The sequence below is a fragment of the Hyperolius riggenbachi genome, chromosome 10 (assembly GCF_040937935.1).
Source record: "Hyperolius riggenbachi isolate aHypRig1 chromosome 10, aHypRig1.pri, whole genome shotgun sequence".
Classification (NCBI taxonomy): Eukaryota; Metazoa; Chordata; class Amphibia; order Anura; family Hyperoliidae; genus Hyperolius; species Hyperolius riggenbachi.
The window spans coordinates 71,719,209-71,741,050 of NC_090655.1; the positions used below are offsets into that span (position 1 = coordinate 71,719,209).

At 43.2% G+C, this 21,842-nt stretch overlaps 1 protein-coding gene across 4 annotated transcripts in view; it reads right to left on the reverse strand.

Annotated features, from left to right (window-relative positions):
- LOC137533983 (solute carrier family 22 member 15-like) overlaps nucleotides 1-21,842 on the reverse strand; it is a 538,432-nt gene that overhangs the window by 336,572 nt on the left and 180,018 nt on the right. The gene's annotated exons all lie outside the window — the stretch shown is intronic.

The window sequence follows — 21,842 nt, forward strand, 5'->3', positions numbered from 1 at the left end:
GCTAAACGAGATTTACTGTATGTAGCCAACACAAAAATACATACAGCAATCCAAAACACAAAGTAATCAGAACCAACAACCAATACATAGACACCTAACACTTATCCCCCTATACATATCCTCCACCTTACACCACCCAGAAAAATGGAGGTTCAAAACTCGGCAGGTTAAAATAGAAAGTACATGTAAGGCAACAGCAACTAGAAACCCTGGGCAATCAATCAAGTCACAGTTAAAGTGAAATCACACGCTCTGATAAGTTCATAATACGATATTGTAAACACAGATATTGATGCTTAATGGTGACCAGCAGGAGGGCCTGTGATACGTATCGTCAGTGCATAGAAAGCCTCCAAGGCCCTTAGATAAAATGATTACAGTCTGAATGACTCGGTAAATAGGAGTAATTGAAAACCGCATCCCACCAATCAATCCATGCATCAATCAACGGTAAGCTAAACAGAATTCACCCCCAACAGGTGAGACACAAATAGTGGGGCCGGGCTAATAACGGCAACTACAACACACAGGGTGGAAAATAATAACGTAAAGATGGTTTATGTGCTATTTACTTTGTCCATGTGTTATGGTTTATGTGCTATGTACTATGTCCATGTGTTATGGTTTATGTACTATGTTCAAGTGTTATGGCTTATCTGCTATGTTCTGTGTTCATGTGTTATGGTTTTTGTGTTATGTACTACAGTATGTTCAGGTGTTATGGTTAACATGCTATGTACTATATTCATGTTATGGTTTACGTGCTATGTACTACATTCATGTGTTATGGTGTAAGTGCTATGTACTAGGTTTATGTGTTATGCATATCTACACACAGTTCGTATTTTCTCCCTGTGTCTGCATGTGTTTCCTTCAGGCACTCTGGTTTCCTACAACATCCCAAAAACATGCAGATGAGTTAATTGGCGTCCCACGCTAAATTGGCCCTAGACTATAATGGATATACAAGTATGGTTGGGATTAGACTGTGAGCTTCTCGGAGGTAAAGTTAGTGGCATGGCTATGCATCGTTTAGAGCCCGTTTCCACTTGTGTGGTGGGAATCGCCGCGGGAAAAAAAAAATCGCACTTGGATGCGAATTTCGCAAGAGGTTGTATGCAAATTTTCATGCGGTTTCACATACGATTTCGCATAGATAACTATGTATGCGAATTTAACCATGGCAGTGCCTGTGTGCTTTTCCATTGTTTCTATGTGAAATCGTATGTGAATTTGCATGAAAATTTGCATACCAAAACCGCATGCGAATTTCCTATTAAATACATTGTATGTGAATCGCATAGCGGTATGCGAATTCTGATGGCTCTGCCGTGCAGATTTTTTCTGCACAGAAAAACGCTCAGAAATCCTGAAAAGTGTTAACAGTCCCATCCACTTGTATTGCCCATGCGAATCTGCATGCGGGAAACGCACGCAGATTCGCTCTAGTGGAAATGGGCCCTCATTTGTTCAAGTATTGCAGAAATATCGGCGCTGTATAGATAAATAATAATGCTTCCAAAACACCAGCCTGGACTAGGGCTTTAAAAAGGAACAAAGTACAAGGTATTACTTGGATTTTCAGTAATAAAGGGTAGGATGTTATCCTAGGGACCTTGACTGGCTGGTGGTGTCAGGAATCAGTATGCCAATCGCAGGTCTTCACCTTTCGGCAGATGAGCTGAGCTTTCTGGGGGTGCAGGACAGTCTATAAAAATTAATAAATTCTAAAACAAACAAAAAAACAAAAAAAATCCAGACATGTATTTTTCAACCATGCTGTATCCCTACATTTTCACTTAGACACAAAAATGTGTGCATTTTTCGATCAGCGTAAAATAAGAATAATAATAATAATAATTTTGTTTTACGGAGAATCATTCAGTATGATGACATGAAACGTACAAAAGTGTGTATACTTCTCATTGGCACAAAGTTTGTATGTTCTCCCAGTGTCTGTGTTGGTTTCCTCCGGGCACTCCAGTTTCCTCCCATATCCCAAAAACATACAGATAAGTTAAATGGTTTTCCCCCTAAAGATGACCATAGACTACAATGGACATATGGCTATTGTAGGAATTAGATTGTGAGCCCCTCTTAGGAGCAGTTAGCGACAAGACTATATGTACCCTTTAAAAAGCATTGCAGAATATGACTGCATAGAGGTAGGCAATCCACCAACTGAATACGCTTTGTGTCAGGAAACAGATGCCATGACTTTTTTTGGCTGATTACTGGGTGTGGGACTTTTTTGGCTGTGGGGACTCACTATGGTGCTATCCCTTTGACTGTCCCTTAGTCTGTAAATCAGATGTGGAGCCAGGTTCCAGCCACAGTCACCAATCTAGCCAAAAAGTCCTTTGCGGCTTCAAAATGGGTTAAATCAGTTCTGGATGCTTCAACTTGTTCCTTCTGCTGATCACATTTTATTATTATTATTTATTTATAAAGCGCCAACATATTCCGTGGCGCTGTACAATATAAGAAACAAACAAGGGATACATAATGACACAGACATTTCAAACATTTCAGCGCCCACTTTGCCGAAAGCTTATGCTAGTCTAGGATAGTGGTCATGAACTAAACATGCTCACGTGACATGTCCAGCATATGGGCAATATTTTTTGTGAATATTCACCGGTCCTCAGTAATCGGATCATGGACAGCAATGTAGGATTGCTGGGTCAGTTGAGGGGTGGGAACCCCCACTGGGGGCACATCTTCAATTGTGAAAATGGAGAAACAAAAAGTTCAAGATGTCCTGTAACTCCAATGATGTAAACTTGTTTGTGCCTCTGCCAGCACAGCTACTTGTCACATGCCCACTCCCATCCCCTCCCCCCCACTTGGTTTTTCACTTGCCCCTAGAAGGGGTCAAATCCAGGAATAATATATTTGGGTTTTCTTTTTGTTTTGTTTTTGTTTTTCCCACTTTATCATAATAAAATAGCTGCACACAAAAAAACAAAAAAAAACAAAAACAAACTACATTGAATGTTAAACTTTTTTTTCATACAATACAAGCATCCAATCAAGGCACAACATAGTACTACACCAATAAAAATAGTATCAGATGGTGAAACATCAAAATTGAATAGCTATACCGAAGGTTAAAAAGCACTTAAGCACTTTGCGGGATACATACAGAACTCATGTTTATTATCCTTTATATTCCCACAAAAGAAAAATTGCAGTGTTATTATAATAATTATATCTGGAACTTGGACTACACAGGAAGTGTTTTTAAAGATTGCATCTATTGTCAAACAAAAAATAATTATGAGGTTCATGTGATTCATCCCAGGCCACTGAGGAAGCTACCAAGGGGTTGTGAAACATGCGTCAGGCCTTTGTACTGACGTAGTATTGTTTTGTAATCACATTAGATGCTTGTATTACAGAACTGCATTACAAGTATCTGATTCATGTTTAAAGAAGTTTACTTTTTAGGAAGTGAATTTTATTATGAGAATGTATTAAACATTGATAGGTTTTGTTTTTTAAAGTGAATCTTAAGTGAAAATAAACTTAGAATATAATTAATTGTAAGTAGTACAGCTAAGAAATAGAACATTATTAGCAAAGACCATAGTCTCATATTGTTTCCAGTATAGGAAGAGTTAAGAAACTTCAGTTATCTGTGCAAAAGAGCTGCTCTAAGCTCTTTGACCCAACTTGGGTTTGAGACAGTCCTGTTTTCTGAAGCACTTATAAATCAAAGAAACAGTGAGACAACATCTGATAAGGTTTTACTGCAGGGGAGTTCAGAGGATCATTAGCTCTGCTCTCTTTCATAGTTTAAAATACAGTGTGTGGTTTGCAATTGCAAATATAACAATATGATGCAAACTAATGCATAATATGTTGGCACTTTATAAATACACTAAATAATAAATAATAATGTTAAAGAAAAAAAAAGCTAAATAGCTAAAATTACAAATATGAGACTCTTTACTACTTCTTTACTACTAATGTTCAATGAATTATCTGTATTACACATATAATTCATTTTTGTTTTTTTCGCTTCAGTGTCACTTGAACAATAGTAAGTAATTTTTTTTAACTGCTCCTTTTCCCTGGCGAAAAGAAAATGTAATGTATCTGAGAAAAATCACAATCCAGGTCTTGCTTTGTAACCCAAAATTGCTGTTATGTGCGCTCAGTAGAGTTCAGCGAACCTTTTGTCTGAGATAGTCCTAAATGCTCTCAAATGCTCCAGAATCTTTTTCATCCTTTTTATGGATTGTTGCCTATATCACTTAGAATGCAATTATAATTTCACACATTAGGGAAAAAAAAAACTACAAGAATAGAGATAAACCAGGCAAAATATTGCTACAGAGGTTTTCCATTGACAAGTGTGTGATCTAATGAAAGACCAACTAACGAACAAACCCATCTGAGAAGTTTGCTCCCTAGGTTTGTGATTTGAATTACATTTTAAAGAGGAACTGTAATGACATTTACGTACAAAATAAAATTGCTTTTTTATTTTCACAATATTCCTTTATGAATTACTTAGCGTTTGCCAATTGAAAAATCTTTCCTCATCCACCATTTACATTCTGAAATATACTACAGGTGGCGACATCTTTTATCCTGCAGGTGCATCTCTGTAGAATGTTTATATATAGAGTTCTGAACCAGTGAAAAAGAATACCAGGTCTCCCAGAATTCTTTGGGGGAAGAATGCCACAAAGTTAAACAACCTACTGTAGGCTAAGCACCATCAGAGGTCGCTGGTGACGGCACAGAGCCGAAAGCGGTCACGACTAGAAAGTGGGCATCTTACCTATTGATTCACCTATTGGTATTCTGGCACTTGTAGTACCTCAAGGCGATTTGATTTATTTTGGGTCCCTGTTGTACAGGTCCCACAATATAAAAGTCTTGTTTTTATGATTTGTTTTACTCAATAAACAGCTTCTGTTCAGGGCTCTTTCCCACTAGAGGCTGCGGTAGAAAAGGCTAAAACGCTGCCATTTCTTGTTTTTCGAAGGCATTTTTATGCTTTTCAATGCCAATACATACCGTATTTTTCGGACTATAAGATGCTCTGGACCATAAGATGCACCTAGGTTTAGAGGACAAAAACCAGAGAAAAAAAAAATACTAAACCTGGTGCATTTATAGTGCAGGGGCGTCTTGTGGAGCTCCCCACACCAAGCGGTCTCATTTTAGCTACACTGCCCAGCTACAGTAACAGTCAGCTGCCTCCCCAACCACAATAACCCTCGCCTACACTAATCCCCAATGCCCCCGAGCTACAGTAACCCCTACTGGCCCCCACTACACTTATCCCCCTCTATTGATCACAGTTTAGCAATACTAAGCCACCGTTGGAGGACTAACTACCTATGAACAATTTAAATTGAAGAGTTTGATTCCACTATAAGCTAGTGCATGTGGATTCCCATGTATCCTTAGCAGCAAAGGATACAAGCCTTTGATAGAATATTACATCCTGAAAATGACTCAGCCCATCTCCTGATATTCAGATCTGGTAATTTAGTAATGAGGAATTGGAGAAGTTGAAGATCGGCACTAGATGCAGCTGGCAGCCTAGGCAGGGTTGTGTGGTACACTCGCTGTGCCTCCAGATAAACAGCAATAGTTGTAACTTCCAAAGAGTAAAAAGCTCCGGGCACCAGTAGTGTTGCAATACCACCTCTTTATTTCATCCCCACCCGACAAGACATACAGCAGGGCTAGTCTGACAGCTGTTTCGCAAGCTTAACGCTCGCTTCCTCAGAAGTGTGACCTACCAGGACACTGTCTCTCATTAATAGTGTAAGGGCTTAGTGAGGGTATAAACACCACTGGCTGACCATAGGCTGAATGTAAGGTTTTTTCATATCAGGCTGAATTGTGATCAGGTAAAGTCAAAAATTAGTCAAAGACACATTGGCCCATACGCAATTAATGTTTTCTCCTTAGTTTTCTCCATGTTGCTATTTTTATACCTTGTCAAAATGCCTTTTAAACCACCTGCAAGCAAACACTCAAAATTATTTTAAGGTACTTTTTTTACCTCCTTTTTCTACTTTTTCCCACGTAAAGTGCTTAAAAGTTATTTTAAAAAAAAGGTGAAAATTCCTAGGAGATAATTCAGGAGAATGTGAATTGCATATGGGCCAATATGTCAATCTGTTGTAGATAGACTATTAGGCCTTGGACCCACTGGGGACCCCCCAGAGCGATGACCACAGAGATTTCTGGGCATTAGGAAGTGTTGTACAGTAAATTTACCACGTGTCCCCGATGTCCGGCGTCTGGGCCCGTAGCCCCACCCCTTAGCAGAAGAGGTTATAGGTGCTTCTCTAGCACCTCTTGTGCTGGGGCGGGGATATGGGGGGGGAAGCCAGACATCAGAACACATGGTGGGGAAAACATTTGAAATTGGCGCCGGTAGACTTGGGCGCAGGATACATCCGGTATATGGCTGATCCTGCTTCTGCACAAGTCCGGGCCATATTAATTACTATTCCCCCTCCAGGCCGCCATGGATAGTGGGGGAATGATACAATTCGGCTTTCAGCGATTGCTGGAGGCCAAATTATTGTGTTTTTTAAGCAACCTCGGCTCCGTCTTCGGATAGCGCCATCGTTACTCACTGAGCGCTGCTCAGTTGTGATTCCCTTTGTAGTGGTGGCGACGGCTGCGCCCAAATCTAGCAGCGCCGAAAAGCACTGCTCCAATTTTAAAAAGGTGAAAAATTATATCTCCTAGGAGAAAATTCAGGAAAAAAGCCCCACCCCTTAGCAGAAGAGGTAATAGGTGCTTCTCTAGCTCCAATTAGAGAAGCACCTGTGATCTCTTGTGCTGGGGCGGGGATATGGGGGATGCCAGACATCAGAACACCTGGTGGGTATATTAAACTTCATTTAAACAAAAAACAACCCACTCCCAAGTCGCTGCAAAATTGCTTTTGAAAAGCAATTCGAAAGCGATTTTGTAGAGCTCGTATCTTTTGTATTAGAGCGCAAACTCTCCCAAAATGCTGCAGGACCTGTGATTGTGATTTGCCCTAATCACAATCACTCTAGTGGGCTGCACTCTATACACTTTCATTGGCAAAGCACTTTTTAAGTTTGCCGGCAACGGTCAGCGATCCAAAAAAGCTGCCAAACGATCTCGAGTCCCAGGCCTTATACAATCTTTTCAAATAACTTTTTGTTAGGACATAGAACATATAGCCTGATGTGTTGGTTGTTACCACAGGAAACCATTTCTCTCAGACTAAACTGATTAAGGAATGGGAGACCTCACAACTCAAAGTGAACCTCCGGACTAAAAATCGACTCAGCAGCACTGAAAAGGCCTGGTGTTTCTTTAACAGTTTCACAGCATCAGAACTTTGTTTCTCTTATACAAGCCTCATTTTTAGCAGCACAGAAGAAAACTGCCCAGGCTTTTTCCCCCTGATGCTGTGCAAAGCATGATGGGATTTCTGATTTGTTGTTCTCGTTCTGCTGTTTTGGTGCAATTTTTTTTTTTACATTTTGTATTTGACATTTGAAGCCTAGCGTGTGCAGCTGGGAGGGGTAATCAGGACACAGGACAGATGGAACTGTGTCTCCTGCTCCTTGTCACCTCCTTTCAACCAAAAAGATAGCTGCCCCCATGACAAAGATGGCAGCCCCCATAAATCACAAACATTTGCCTGTTCTTTTAAAACAGGGAGGGGAAGAGATTATATTACCAATCTATTTTAATTAACATAGCTAATGTAACTTAATGACAGTATGTTTGTTTAGGCTGAAGTTCCCCTTTAATAGGAACCTTTAGGGCTCGTTCACACTCAGGGCGTTTTCAGCCTTTTTGCTAGTGCAGGTGATTTTTAAAATCGACCACAAAATGCTTGTGCATTTAATATCTATGAGAAGGTTCATATCAGCATGTTTCGTGCGATGTGCGTTCAGCAAAGCGGTGCCTGTACCATTTTTGGGGCGTTTTTGCTATAATGGAAGGTATAGGAAGAGCGCTAAACGCTCACAAAACCGCTTTATGCGGCGATTGCGTTCACATTTTTTTTTTTTTTTTTTTTTTAGAGTAAATACATTGTATTCTTTTCCGGGTCAAAGAGTTCACTTCCTGACTTGTGTCAGGGAGTGAATTACAAAACCGCTCTGGTAAACTGCTTAGTAAAACGCTTTTACCAGAAACGCAGCACACAGTGGAGCGCCAGGAGGGGGAAAAAGTGCACAAGAACGCAAAACGCTTGTGTTTTTGGATTTTAGATGTGAATGAGGCCTTATACATTTCATTCTGTAGGACATGTATACAGTTTACTACTGCCAAAGCTAGAAAGCATTATCTCTTAACACTAGTATATTGATAAGCGGTTACTACAGGGCTATGTATGGTTAAAACCTGTGATTTCCAAAACATACAGATAAGTAAATTACCCCAAAGATGTGTACACATGCTCAGTCACTATTGTCTGCATGGATTGGCACTTGATCACTCAGGTGACAATTCTGGACGGAGTTTGGTATAGACATGTTGCTGTGGAGAGGGCTGAAGGGACAAAGGCGTGGCCTGAAGAAGCAAAAGGGGTAAAGAGGAGAACAATGGCCTTGGCCTGCATATATCTGCTTGTGGAAAATGTAAGTGAATTGTGTGCTCAGTATATGGTGTGACCCCCTTGTGCAGCAATAACTGCAGTTAAACATTTACGGTAACTGTTGGTCGGTCCTGCACATCGTCCCGCAGGAATTTTAGCCCATTCCTACATACAGGACTAACTTGTTTAACAACTTGATGAGGTTTTAGGTCACATTCATATAAAAATATAGAATGCATTAAGAGTTTACAAGCTTTCAAGAACTGCTCTATGAACAGGAGGAGGTGGACTTGCAGTTCACAGCAAGTAGCTGGTTAGCAAATAGAACATTTCAGTGGGCTAACAGAAAACTATCCAGGCTTTAGAGGTGTGAAGTCTGAGTAACAATGCTTGTCTGGGGTACAGTGCTTTGGGCGCAGGGTGAAGCAGAGTGATGGCATTTCCTGAACGGTTACTCTTCCTAATTTTTTAATTATTTCCTACTGTGAACCCCATATCTTGTAACATATAGGCCTCTTCTTTTCCGCTATTGCCAGGGCCAAAAATACAACATTGTTATTGTAATTCGGGCTCTGACTATTGCCTGCACCCAAATTACACAGTGAGCACTGTGGTGGTAGCCATAATTCCCATTACGGACTATAGCAGAACCCAAATTACCTGTTTTGCTTATCTGCAGCTATGCACTGATTTGTCCATTCAAAGGGTTTTTTTAATGCAAAAGGTTCAGCTCCAAATGCAATATGTAAACTTTACACTAAGCAACAGGAGTGCTTTTGAGACTTGGCCTTGTTCAGATTTGGGTTTTGTTGGGTTTTGAGAGGATACTGAGCTACCCACTCTGTTCTAAGTTGGCTGCCTCCCACCTCCTCAAATGTTGTCGTGACCCTATTCTTTCCTCCGCCTTGCTCCGAGGATCCTGTGGGTGCACATCGGAAGGGAGGAGAATGCCAGGGGACGAAAAGGACGGAGGACTGGCTACTTGCCCAGCACCAGTAGCCTACAAGAGTAAGGATAACCCCAGAAGAGGAGAGGATTTGCACCAGTGTTTCTTTTTTATGTAGATATAAAAATATGGGAGGATACTGAGAAAAAGCTTAACGTCTTATCCTTAGTGGTGGTCCACCACACCCTTGAGACAGAGATGAAAATCTCTCCTCACTCGTCATTTGTTAGAACTGTGCAAATGACAAGTGAGGGGAAACTTAACCTCGTGTGACACTCATTTTCTCAGGTGTATTTCAGTATGGGGTTGGCATCTCCCTTTCTATACATGCTTTTTTTCAGCATTTTGTGTGTTTGGTTTCTTTTTTTAGAAGGATTAAATAATGGCCTGATGAAGAATTGCGATTGGCTCAAAATGGACTAGTGTCATTGACCATTTTGTACTTCAATACATTGACTTACCAAAATTATGTGATTTACATTGGAGAAATATAGAATACATTTTTGCCTTTGCACTTTTGTAATAAAAAAAACAAAAACAAAAAAACACCACATTCGGACATCTGCTTAAAAGTTTTTTGTTTCCTGAACTAAACTGTTATCTTTCTAGAATGAAAGATAGAAGAACGGGGTGGAAGTGCCCAAAATATATGGGTGTTAAAACTTTAAAACACTACACGTAAATGAGAGGTATGTGCTTACCTATCCAGAAAATACAAACACCAGTTCAACTGGAAAAATATTTACTCAAAAAATTGACAACGCGTGTTGCGAGCCATGACCATCACCATTGGGCCTCTCTCCTCCTCATTTAGGTGCTCTTGGTCCCTACAAGAACCACCAAAACCCTTCTACAATAAAAGAGATGGAGGTTTTTTTTAACTGATTGTGGATAGAAGCCTCTGGCCCATTTAAGGACCAGATGCTTTTTTTTTTTCTTTTCTTCACCTCCTGATCACTGTGATTGGCTCAGCAGTCATCAGGTCAGGAGCCAATGAAAACTGCTCCTGACTGAGGTACGGAACTCAGCTGTCTTTAGATAGCTAAGTTCTGTGCTGATGGGGCCAAGCTATTGCGTACTGTGCATTGGATCGTGCAGCGTTAGAACTACGCTGCAACCAGCTTAGGCAAGCGTGGCAGAGTTTTAACGATGGCCAGTCCCGAACCAATTAATATAAACACTGCTCGCAAGACTACCCAATCCCGCTCCCCTATTTCCTCACCCACCATCGACAACACACACTCCATCTTAAAAAATGCAATTATGAAATGGAAAAACCCAACTATCAAGAAATCTGCAATCTACCCGTTTCTACAATTCAGAGAACCCACCCACACAAAAACACAGGTTTTTGCAGGTGAGCATTAAAGCATGGTTATTGCCACTCCCCCCTTCTCCCAGCCTGCTGACAGTAGTATAGTCTTTTGTAAAGCTAAAGACCAGGCTGTTTGTTTCATAATTGGCCACTGCAGCTTTAAGGCCAAGCTGCAGGGCTGCACAACACAGCACACGAGTGATTTCCCCCCCCCCCTTTTCTCCTCACCAACAGAGCTCTCTGTTGGTGGGGTGTGATCAACCCCCTTGTGTTTATTTTTTTTTAATAAATATTTATGTTCATTTTTTTACTATTTTTGTCTTTTTTTTTTCCTCCAATCCCCTCCCTCCCCCAGCCGGCCAATCACGCAATCGGCTGTCATAGGCTTCTGCCTATGAGAGCCGATCGCTTTCTTGTCCCCCAGGGGGACAGCCGTGTCACACGGCTGTCCCCAGTACAGCACTGCTGCTGATCGCAGCACTGCACTGTGTAAATAGACGGCGATCACGCCGTCTAACAGTCTCCCGAGACTGAAGATGGGGCGGAGCTCCACCCCCCGAGGAGATGCAGGCGCACCCTGCGCGCGGTCTCCTTCAGTAGCCGAATCCAGGACCTGACGCCTGTCGGCGTTAGGCGGTCCTGGGGCTGCCGCCGCGGTCACGCCCGTTGGCGTGAGGCGGTTGTAGAATAGTTAAAGAGAGCCCGAGGTAGGCACCTAAAATTGAAAAAGAAAAAAAAAACTAAAAAAAAACTAGGTTACCTAATCCAGGGGGTTGGGTGGATCAGGTAGCCACCATCCCCGCCGCCTTCCACCTCTCCGTTGGCCTGCAGCAAATTGCTTTCACTTTGGTGACCTCTGGGGTTACAACGCTGGAAGGAGAGAGAGATTCTTTCCCAGCGTGCAGGGAGGGAATAGCGGGGAGCGGCAGGGGGCGCGGCCAGGGAGAGAGCTGCTCAATGGCAGCTGTGGAAAGCCTGCAAGAACGCCCCTAGTGGGCATTTTGAGCAGAAAATCACTCTCCTCCCATTACCCTCAGAAAAAGCAACAATTCAGGGGGCTAAAGCATGGCGGTTGGGGGGGGCAGAGAGCGACGTCTGGGAGACACGGAGGCAAATCATGAGGCAGAGAACATGCCTTTGTGTCTCATCTGCCCCCCTCACACCACCTCGGGTTCTCTTTGAAGCATTCAAGTTTCTTTCTATACAGATTAACCAACCGAGGCAGCTGAAGGAAGGAGTATTACTTTTTAAGACCAGTACTGCTCATTTTGCAACATACTGCAGTTTTTACTTAACCAATAAATAATTTCTCTCAAGTTCATGCTGATATACTGAAGACAATTTAATTCCAAGGATGTAGCACATTCCAGGGGACATTGCACATATTCCGATACGCATCACTTTTGTTTTTATCAAATTGCTTGTTTAATTAATGCGATCAGAAAGTACAAGAACTGTTTTAAATAAACAAGACAAGTACCAAAAAACGTCTGTCAGAATTCAAAGGTGATGCAGATACAGATCTGTTACAGCTCTTCAGATATGGAGGGGGCATAGTAATAACCTGCAGATAAATGTGCTACTCAGAAGAAATGGATCATTGGATACTGGTTACAAAATAATGAATGAAAAATTGCATGCAGTGGAACACTGTATATATAGAAACAAATATAAATACTACCAGTATATTAAAGTGCTACTTCTACCAAACCCAATTAGTCAGCTAGGGTCAGCTGGATAGCGTACTGGTAAGGATGCTACCTTTGATGTGTCCAATGGTTCAAATCCAGGCTCAAGCTAGTACATAAAACAGGAAGGAGTCTTTGGGCAAGGCTCCTTATTGATCCTGGTCACCTCCTCTAGCCGGAGGAAAGCGCGCTTCAACGGCGGTACATCGGAGGGACTACAGAGACAAGCCTGCCTGCGGCCTACTATACGGGGGAGAGCCCGTTGCAAGAAAAACTCTATGTGATTTTAAAGCTGAGGAAATGTGTGTGCAATAAGTTTTTATATTGAATAAATGCCATAAGTTTTTATGCTATGAGAGGCCTGTTTTATTGAGGTATACTGAGGATTTGTGCCATATGCAAGGAAGACTCTAATGGTGAAAGATGGTCAGGTTGCCCAGGATTTGCCAGAGAGGTGGGGGACGACCAGATAACGGTCCCAAGGCTACATCTGACCCATCAGAGGGTCAGAGCAGACGGTGAGTCTGTCACAAAGGGTGTGGTGGAGGTGTTGTTCTAATGAGCATCCGAGTGTGAAGCATTTGTTTGAAGAAAATAAAGTTGCCAGGAAACCGTATTGACTGTGGACTTGTGTGGACTGCATCGCAGACTAAGGGAACTGTGAGGCATCCTGGACATTTATGACACATGCTAATGCAATGGTGTGGAGATAAAAACTAGATTGTGGTTGTGTCTTGAGAGCGCCACCTCTAGGTGTATTACAAATGCTATTAAATCTGTCAACAACTGACCCACATGCTTAAGTGCAGGCTACAGAAAAGTCACCTGGCTCAACAGCACTATTGTACTGAGACTCATAAACCCCCTGGCCTGTAATACCGATGTATCCCCACATGGGTATTATGTATCCCCACATGGGAATTAGAGACCAGGGATTTATGAGCCTCACGGATCAAAAGTATATGCATCTTCTGGTCCAAATAACTAATTTGTATTGCAGCTGCTCTGGTGTAGTTGTCCCTCAAAGCACAGGCACAAGTTTCTGGGAAGTGCAACATTACAGGAAGTGCATACTGCACCACCAGGGAGGGAAACTATTACAAAGGACCAGAAAGCATTTACAGTGGCTTGCAAAAGTATTCGGCCCCCTTGAAGTTTTCCACATTTTGTCACATTTCTCCCACAAACGTGAATCAATTTTATTGGAATTCCACATGAAAGACCAATACAAGGTGGTGTACACGTGAGAAGTGAAACAAAAATCATACATGATTCCAACATTTTTTTACAAATCAATAACTGCAAAGTGGGGTGTGCGTAATTATTAAGCCCCCTTTGGTCTGAGTGCAGTTAGTTGCTCATAGACATTGCCTGATGAGTGTTAATGACTAAAGAGTGCACCGGTGTGTAATCTAATGTCAGTACAAATACAGCTGGTCTGTGATGGCCTCAGAGGTTGTCTAAGAGAATATTGGGAGCAACACCACCATGAAGTCCAAAGAACACACCAGACAGGTCAGGGATAAAGTTATTGAGACATTAAAAGCAGGCTTAGGCTACAAAAAGATTTCCAAAGCCTTGAACATCCCACGGAGCACTGTTCAAACGATCATTTAGAAATGGAAGGTGTATGGCACAACTGTAAGCCTACCAAGACAAGGCCGTCCATCTAAACTCACAGGCCGAACAAGGAGAGCGCTGATCAGAAATGCAGTCAAGAGGTCCATGGTGACTCTGGACGAACTGCAGAGATCTACAGCTCAGGTGGGGGAATCTGTACATAGGACAACTATTAGTCGTGCACTGCACAAAATCCTTTGTGGAAGAGTGGCAAGAAGAAAGCCATTGTTAACAGAAAAGCATAAGAAGTCCCGTTTGCAGTTTGCCACAAGCCATGTGGGGAACACAGCAAACATGTGGAAGAAGGTGCTCTGGTCAGATGAGACCAAAACTGAACTTTTTGGCCAAAATGCAAAACGCTATGTGTGGCGGAAAACTAACACTGCACATCACTCTGAACACACCATCCCCACTGTCAAATATGGTGGTGGCAGCATCATGCTCGGGGGGTGCATCTCTTCAGCAGGGACAGGGAAACTGGTCAGAGTTGATGGGAAGATGGATGGAGCCAAATACAGGGCAATCTTGGAAGAAAACCTCTTGGAGTCTGCAAAAGACTTGAGACTGGGGCGAAGATTCACCTTCCAGCAGGACAACGATCCTAAACATAAAAACAGGGAAACAATGGAATGGTTTAAAACAGAACATATCCATGTGTTAGAATGGCCCAGTCAAAGTCCAGATCTAAATCCAATTGAAAATCTGTAGCAAGATCTGATAACCGATGTTCACAATTTCTGTCCATCTAATCTGACTGAGCTGGAGCGGTTTTGCAAAGAAGAATGGGCAAGGATTTCAGTCTCTAGATGTGCAAAAGCTGGTAGAGGACATACCCTGAAAGACTGGCAGCTGTAATTGCAGCAAAAGGTGGTTTTACAAAGTATTGACTCAGGGTGGCTGAATAATTACGCACACCAAAGTTTGCAGTTATTTATCTGTAAAAAATGTTTGGAATCATGTATGATTTTCGTTCCACTTCTCACGTGTACACCACTTTGTATCGGTCTTTCACGTGGAATTCCAATAAAATGGATTCATGTTTGTGGCAGTAATGTGACAAAATGTGGAAAACTTCAAGGGGGCCGAATACTTTTGCAAGCCACTGTAAAGTACAACTGAAGTGAGAGGTGTATAGAGGCTGCCATATTTATTTCTTTTTGAGCAATACCCCGTGCCTGGCAGCCCTGCTGATCTATTTAGCTGCAATAGTGTCTGAATCACACCAGAAACAAGCATGCAGCTAACCTTGTCAGATCTGACAATAACGTCAGACACACCTGATCTGCTGCATGCTTGTTCAGGGTCTAAGCTAAAAGCTTTAGCAATAGAGGATCAGCAGTATAGCTAGGAAACAGGTATTGCTTAAAAGAAAATAAATATGGCGGCCTACATATCCCTCTTAATTCAGTTGTCCTTTAAGAAAATGTGCACTGCTCCTGATGTCCTCAGAACCACATCAGGAAGGCTTGTTGGAGGGAGAAGGAGATGGCTCAGAGGTAGAAGCTCTGACAGCAGCACTGAGAAACCTGGGTTCCTAGGTGGACTCGGAGAGCATTACTAGAGAAGCCAAACCCTTCAGTGAAGACCTTGTGGCAATGGACAAATCATGGTGCTTCAGGCAGTACTCCCTCCCTAGGTGAATCTTGGATTACTAGCTTTCTCTCCAATTGTTCTGTATGATGACTGGAGAAAAGCTCCAGTTAGGCTTACCGGCAATAGTATTTCTTGACCTCATATGGGACCATCACTATATGCCACCTCTTTATTTTTTCACTTCTTTCTGTCTTTCTCCTTTTCCTGGGCGTTTCACTGGATTCTTACTTTTATTTGCACTGAAGAGTAGGAGAGGGCAGGGCCTTTTAGGCTGGTTTCACAGTGGGACGTTAAAGTCCCACGTTACAGCAGCCAGTAACGCAGCCTAACTCACAGCACTGTAAAATCAATTGTGCTGTTCACAGTGCCCACGTTGCGTTATATAGTAACGCAGCACGTTTAAACAAAGTGCTGCATGCTGTACGTTATACTGGGCTAAGCAGAGTTAGACTGCTTGCACATGCTCAGTAATGTTGGAGGAGGAGGTCTCCCCTCCTCCTCCGCAGCCAGCCACATGGCTAATTAATATTCACTGCACTGCAGAGACTCGTGGTAGGACTGTAGAGTTGTCCGGATCATGAACAAATCATTCATTTGATCCGGATCTTTTTTGTGAGTCGAATCATCCAGATCATCACAATGAAAGATTCGGTTCACAGTGGATGTCTGTCTGGAAGAAACAGGAACATGCAGAATGTACAGTGCAGGGAAACTCCTGTCCTGCTAGTCATTTCACCCAGTTTGCTTCCCTAGTAAAATGATTCAAATGATTCGGTTCAAAGATCCAGATCTTTTCAATGATCCGATTCAAATGATCTGAATCCTTAAAAAGATCCGGACTTCCTATCACTAACCTGGAGCGGCTGCTTTGAGAGCTGCATAACGCAGCTCAATCTGACGTCCAACTCCAACACCACCATACGTTGCGTTAGGGGCACGTTATGCAACCATAATGTCCCCTAAAACGCAACGTCTTGGTGTGTAAGTAGCCTTAAACTCTTCACCTGTGAAGGTGTTTCCACAGGAGAGGCAGAGCTAGATCTTCAATTGTGCTCTGTGACATCAAATACTGTTGCCGAGAAGTCTAACTGAAGGATTTTGCTGTTTTTTTTTTTGTTTTGTTTTGTTTGTTTTTTCTTCAGTAAACTAAATTTGAGAATGATCATGTAATTATAAAAAGGCAACCCTTAAACCTAAGCACTACCTATCAGGATCTCCTTGGCAGTGCAGTTTCTAGGCTAAAATACACCCAGGGAAAGGGTGTAAAAATTGTGCCCCCTAGAGCAAGGTACGGGTGCCCGCAGTATAGGCTAGCCAGGTCTAGTTGCACTCAGTATAGGTCCCCCCCAGTATAGGTAGCCAAGAATAGCTACCCCAGTATAGGTAGCCTGCTATAAGTCCCCCCAGTATAGGTAGCCAGGCATAGGTGAGCCAGTATAGTTGCCCCCGATATAGGTCAGCTAGGTAGGTGCCTCCAGCATAGGTAGCCAGTATAGTTGCCCCCAGTATAGGTTAGATAGGCAGGCGCCCCCGGTATAAGTTAGATAGGTAGGTGCTCCCAGTATAGGTTAGCTAGGTGGGTGCCTCTAATACAGGTAGCCAGAATAGTTGCCCCCAGTATAGGTTAGATAGGCAGGCGCCCCCGGTATAAGTTAGATAGGTAGGTGCTCCCAGTATAGGTTAGCTAGGTGGGTGCCTCCAATATAGGTAGCCAGAATAGTTGCCCCCAGTATAGGTTAGATAGGTAGGTGCCCCCAGTATAGGTTAGTTAGGTAGGTGCCTCCAATATAGGTAGCCAGTATAGTTGCCACCTGTATAGGCTAGGTAGGTAGGTGCCCCCAATACAGGTTAGATAAGTAAGTCCCCCCAGTATAGGTTAGATAGGTAGCTGCCCCCCAGTATAGGTTAGATTAGGTAGCTGCCCCCCAGTATAGGTTAGATTAGGTAGGTGCCCTCCAGTATAGGTTAGATTAGGTATCTGCCCCCCAGGATAGGTTACGTAGCTGCCCCCCAGTATAGGTTAGATTAGGTAGGTGCCCCCCAGTATAGGTTAGATTAGGTAGCTGCCCCCAGTATAGATTAGGTAGCTGCCCCCCCCTCCATAATGCAGGGGGGAGCCGCAGGGAGGGCAGCCTGACCTCTCCCTCCCTTCCTTTCCCTGGGCCGCCCTCCATGCTCCCCCCTCGGAGTGCAGAGTAAACGCGCAGGGAAGCGCTGTACACAACTACTCACCAACCAGGTTCCAATCGCCGCCCAATCACCGCCGGTCTCCTCCTGCTCTGCATAGATGCTGATACACACGCGGTTTCCTGTTTAGCAGGAAGCAGCATGTTCCCATTCGCAGTTCCCATTAGCAGTTTCCGGCTAATGGGTCAGAGACTGCTCTCTCTGCCGCTGCGGGAGGCTTTGGCAGTCTTTGGGAGCACGCATAATTGCACATTCACACATAAACAGTACGGAGCGTCCGAAGCCTCCCGACCCATCGGTCGGAGACTGCTAATGGAGGACCCAGCGCTGGAACCGGGGACCGTAGGAGGAACGGGAAGGCTCTATATGCCCCAGAGCCTCCCCTCTCCTTAGGAGAGTATCTTTCTTTGTTTTTGTTTTTAATTTACACTTCAGACTCAGTTTAAGATAGCTTGTCATGACAGGCTTTGTCATTTTTACCTGAGGTACTTTTTAACCCCAGGCCTTCCCCTCAAGGTCTCTATAGCGCTAAGCAGCTATAAAACAAAAAAGCAGCAAACTGCACACATTACACCGTGTTCTCACATGAAAGCACTGGCTTCTTCTGAGGTCTCTCTCACATACTACACGGTACATTATAGATTCTGCTGGAGAGCTGTGCCCGTGACAGCAAATGATTTCAGATCAAATTATGTTTTTCCATACCCTGCTCTGGGAGACTGACACGTCTTTCTTTTTCCCCCTTATCGTGAAGAAACGCATTTACTTTACGTACAGCAAGCTATTTGTCTGCGGAGATGCTCAGCCAGGCGTTCCACAGACGACACGTTAAGTATGGACCACTGTGCTTGCTGGGGACAGAAGTGGCTTTTAAATGGCTTGGCAAGGTTATCTATTCATAAGTCTGGGGAGTCAATGTCAAAACAGAGCTCTTAGGGGCCTTGCTGCTCAAAGGAAATATATCCCTTTTAAACATGCAACATACGACAGTTGGTGGAAAACATTCATAAACACAAACCATTATCCATGAGGAGTCTTGCTTTGACAGACAAATGTATTTATTAACTTGTTAGAAAAACATTCATTCTGATTTCTCAGGTAATACAGTAAAATGAAAAAATGTTCATGAACCACTGCAGAACAGTCCCGCTTTGTATGAAGGACTATACGATGAATGTGAGGGAACACATATTTACACACCCATACATTTCATACAGTGTGAGCTTGACACAGTATGAAGTAATTAAAGTGATGCTGCAGATTGATCTTTACTTGCTGCCTGTCTCCTGCCACAAACCCATAATCCCATCTACAAGCTTTAGACTGTAATGCCTTTTGGCCAGGGCTTTCTTTCCCCTTCTGTCTCTCAACGCTGCGTATTATCCGCACATATCTCCCACCCCTGTGTAAAAATCTGTAGTCGATTTATACATTGCATCAGCAGTAATCCACCATTGTCTTGTATTGTTATTTTGTATAGTTATACCCCGTATTCTGTAGTACAGCACCACAGAGGAGGCTGACGTAATAATAATAATAAATCTGAAATTATTGTACAGTGTTGGCCATCAGTTTAGGTAGCAAAGCTAAACGATAATATTTATTTTAGCCTTCTTATACACATTCTTCACACTCTACATCTTTTGTATGGAGAATAATCTTCGAAACCACAATTTATACATATCTGGATAGGAGTACAAGGCACATGTATAGAATGCATATTTATAATATTTATTTATTTTAGCAAAAAAAAAAAAAAAAACTATTAATGGTCATTAATTTTGCATTTAAGCTTCGTTTCCCCCTGGACCAGAGATGTTTTGACATTTACCTATTGAATCAGCAATAACTTTATCTCTGAATATGACAACTAAATAAAATTCGATATTTGATCCTGAAAGAATGCTACAGTGTGTATTTTTTACTGTGAACTGAGAAAAGTATTTTTAATGGTAAAAATCAATCTTATTAGCTATGGGAACACATATTCCCTTTCATCAATTAGTGCTACATTAAACAGTGCCAGAGGTTTTGCACAGGAGCAAGCCCTATCATGCACAGCCATGCTTCAGCTAAAAGATGTATATCTATGCCCTTGTGGCTTAGATGCAGTCACAGAGGATGTAGATATACTGTAGCTGAGGAAGTAAACTTATGAGGTAAAAAAAAGGCAGAAATTTAGACACTTACCTCAGTAAGGGGAAGCCTCTAGATCAGGGGTCTCAAACTCGCGGCCCGCGGGCCATTTGCGGCCCTCAATACAATATTTTGTGGCCCTCGCCAGCAAAAGGTTCCATATAGTTCGCTTCAGTGCTCCCAAGTAATCTGCCGCATCCCCGTCGCTAAACGTGGGCTGCAGAGCCCCCAAATCGCCCGGGGGCAATCCGCCGGCATTTCCTGGAAGGGGCAGAGCTTTCAGCTTCAGCTCTGCCCCTCCTGACGTCAATCGCTGTCTCTCCCCGCCCCTCTCTGTGAAGGACTGACTGACGTTAGGAAGGGCTGAGCTGAAGCTAAAAGCTCTTCCCCTTCCAGGAAATGCCGGCGGATTGCCCCTTGGGCGATTTGGGGGCTCTGCAGCCCTCGTTTTGCGGCGGAGAAACCGCGGATTACTTGTAATGGGAGCACTGAAGCGAACTATAAGGTAAAATAGGCAAAATAGTTTGCTTCAGTGTGAATTTGATTTTGTAATAAAAATCAATGCAAGGGACGGGGGGGGGGGGGCAGGTTTGTTCGGGAGCTGCTGATTGTGAAATCCCTTATGCGGCCCAGCCTCATCCTGACTTTGCCTCCTGCGGCCCCCAGGTAAATTGAGTTTGAGACCCCTGCGATCCTCCGTCCTCCTCACCTTTCCTGAGCCAGGACCGTCCGTGCCATGCATGGGAGTTTTTGCTGCATGCCATACATTTTTTTTCCCTGCATGCAAATCAGACGGCAGCCTATTGATTTTCATAAACTGTATCACCCTGTCCAAGTTTGCATTCAGGAAAACTCAGCGAATCACTACTAGAGGAAAGGAGCCCCAAGTCCTGTGGGACATTTTGCAAGCAAGATCAGGGATACTAGGTTGGTACAAGGCGCCTTGTATTCTGTACTGCTGCAGTGAGCTTTGTATGGATATCTTGTTGGAAATGATCGGTGGGCAGACCTCACAATATAACCACTACAGTTTTACTGGATACTCTGCAAGGCTCCTATTTCCCAAGTCATGCATCACAGAATCATATTAATCCACACCTTGCACTGATGAAGGCCAACAAAGCCTGAAACCACTGTTCACGAGCTGAATTACGTGGCTCTGTAAAGTTAATAGACTGTAGAAATGCCGCTAACCAGTGGGTGAGGCCCAGTCACTGCTGCACAGTGAGTTGAGACAAAACACAGAACTTTTATATCGCACTTTTCTCCTTGCGGTCAAAGCATCAGAGCTGCAGCCACTAGTACATGCTCAGTGGGCAGTAGCAGTGTTAGTGAGTCTTGCCCAAGAACTCTTTACTGAATAGGCGCAGGCTTACTGAACAGGAAGAGTGAGATTCAAACCCTCGTCTCCTTTGTCAGAGGCAGAGCCCTTAACCACTCCACTATCCAATCAATGTTCAGAAACCATAATAACCGATACAGTTGCTACAATATCCATCAGCACTCTACAAATCAAAACCGATAAAGCACTTGTGAGGGTTGACAGGGTAGGATCAGCAAGCCTGTAGATGCAGAGAGCTCATGTGAGTCATCAATGCAGAAACCATAATTACCTCTCCTCACTTCAGTCATCGCGCCTTCGCTGCAACATTGTAACTCACCACTTAAACTCCAGGTCCACTGCGAGTCACATGACCCTGGAGCTCCAGTGGTGAGTTACACAACTGAAGGGAGATGAGAGGACTCTGGAGAAAGGAGAGGTAGCCATGGCTACTGACACACTTCCAACAG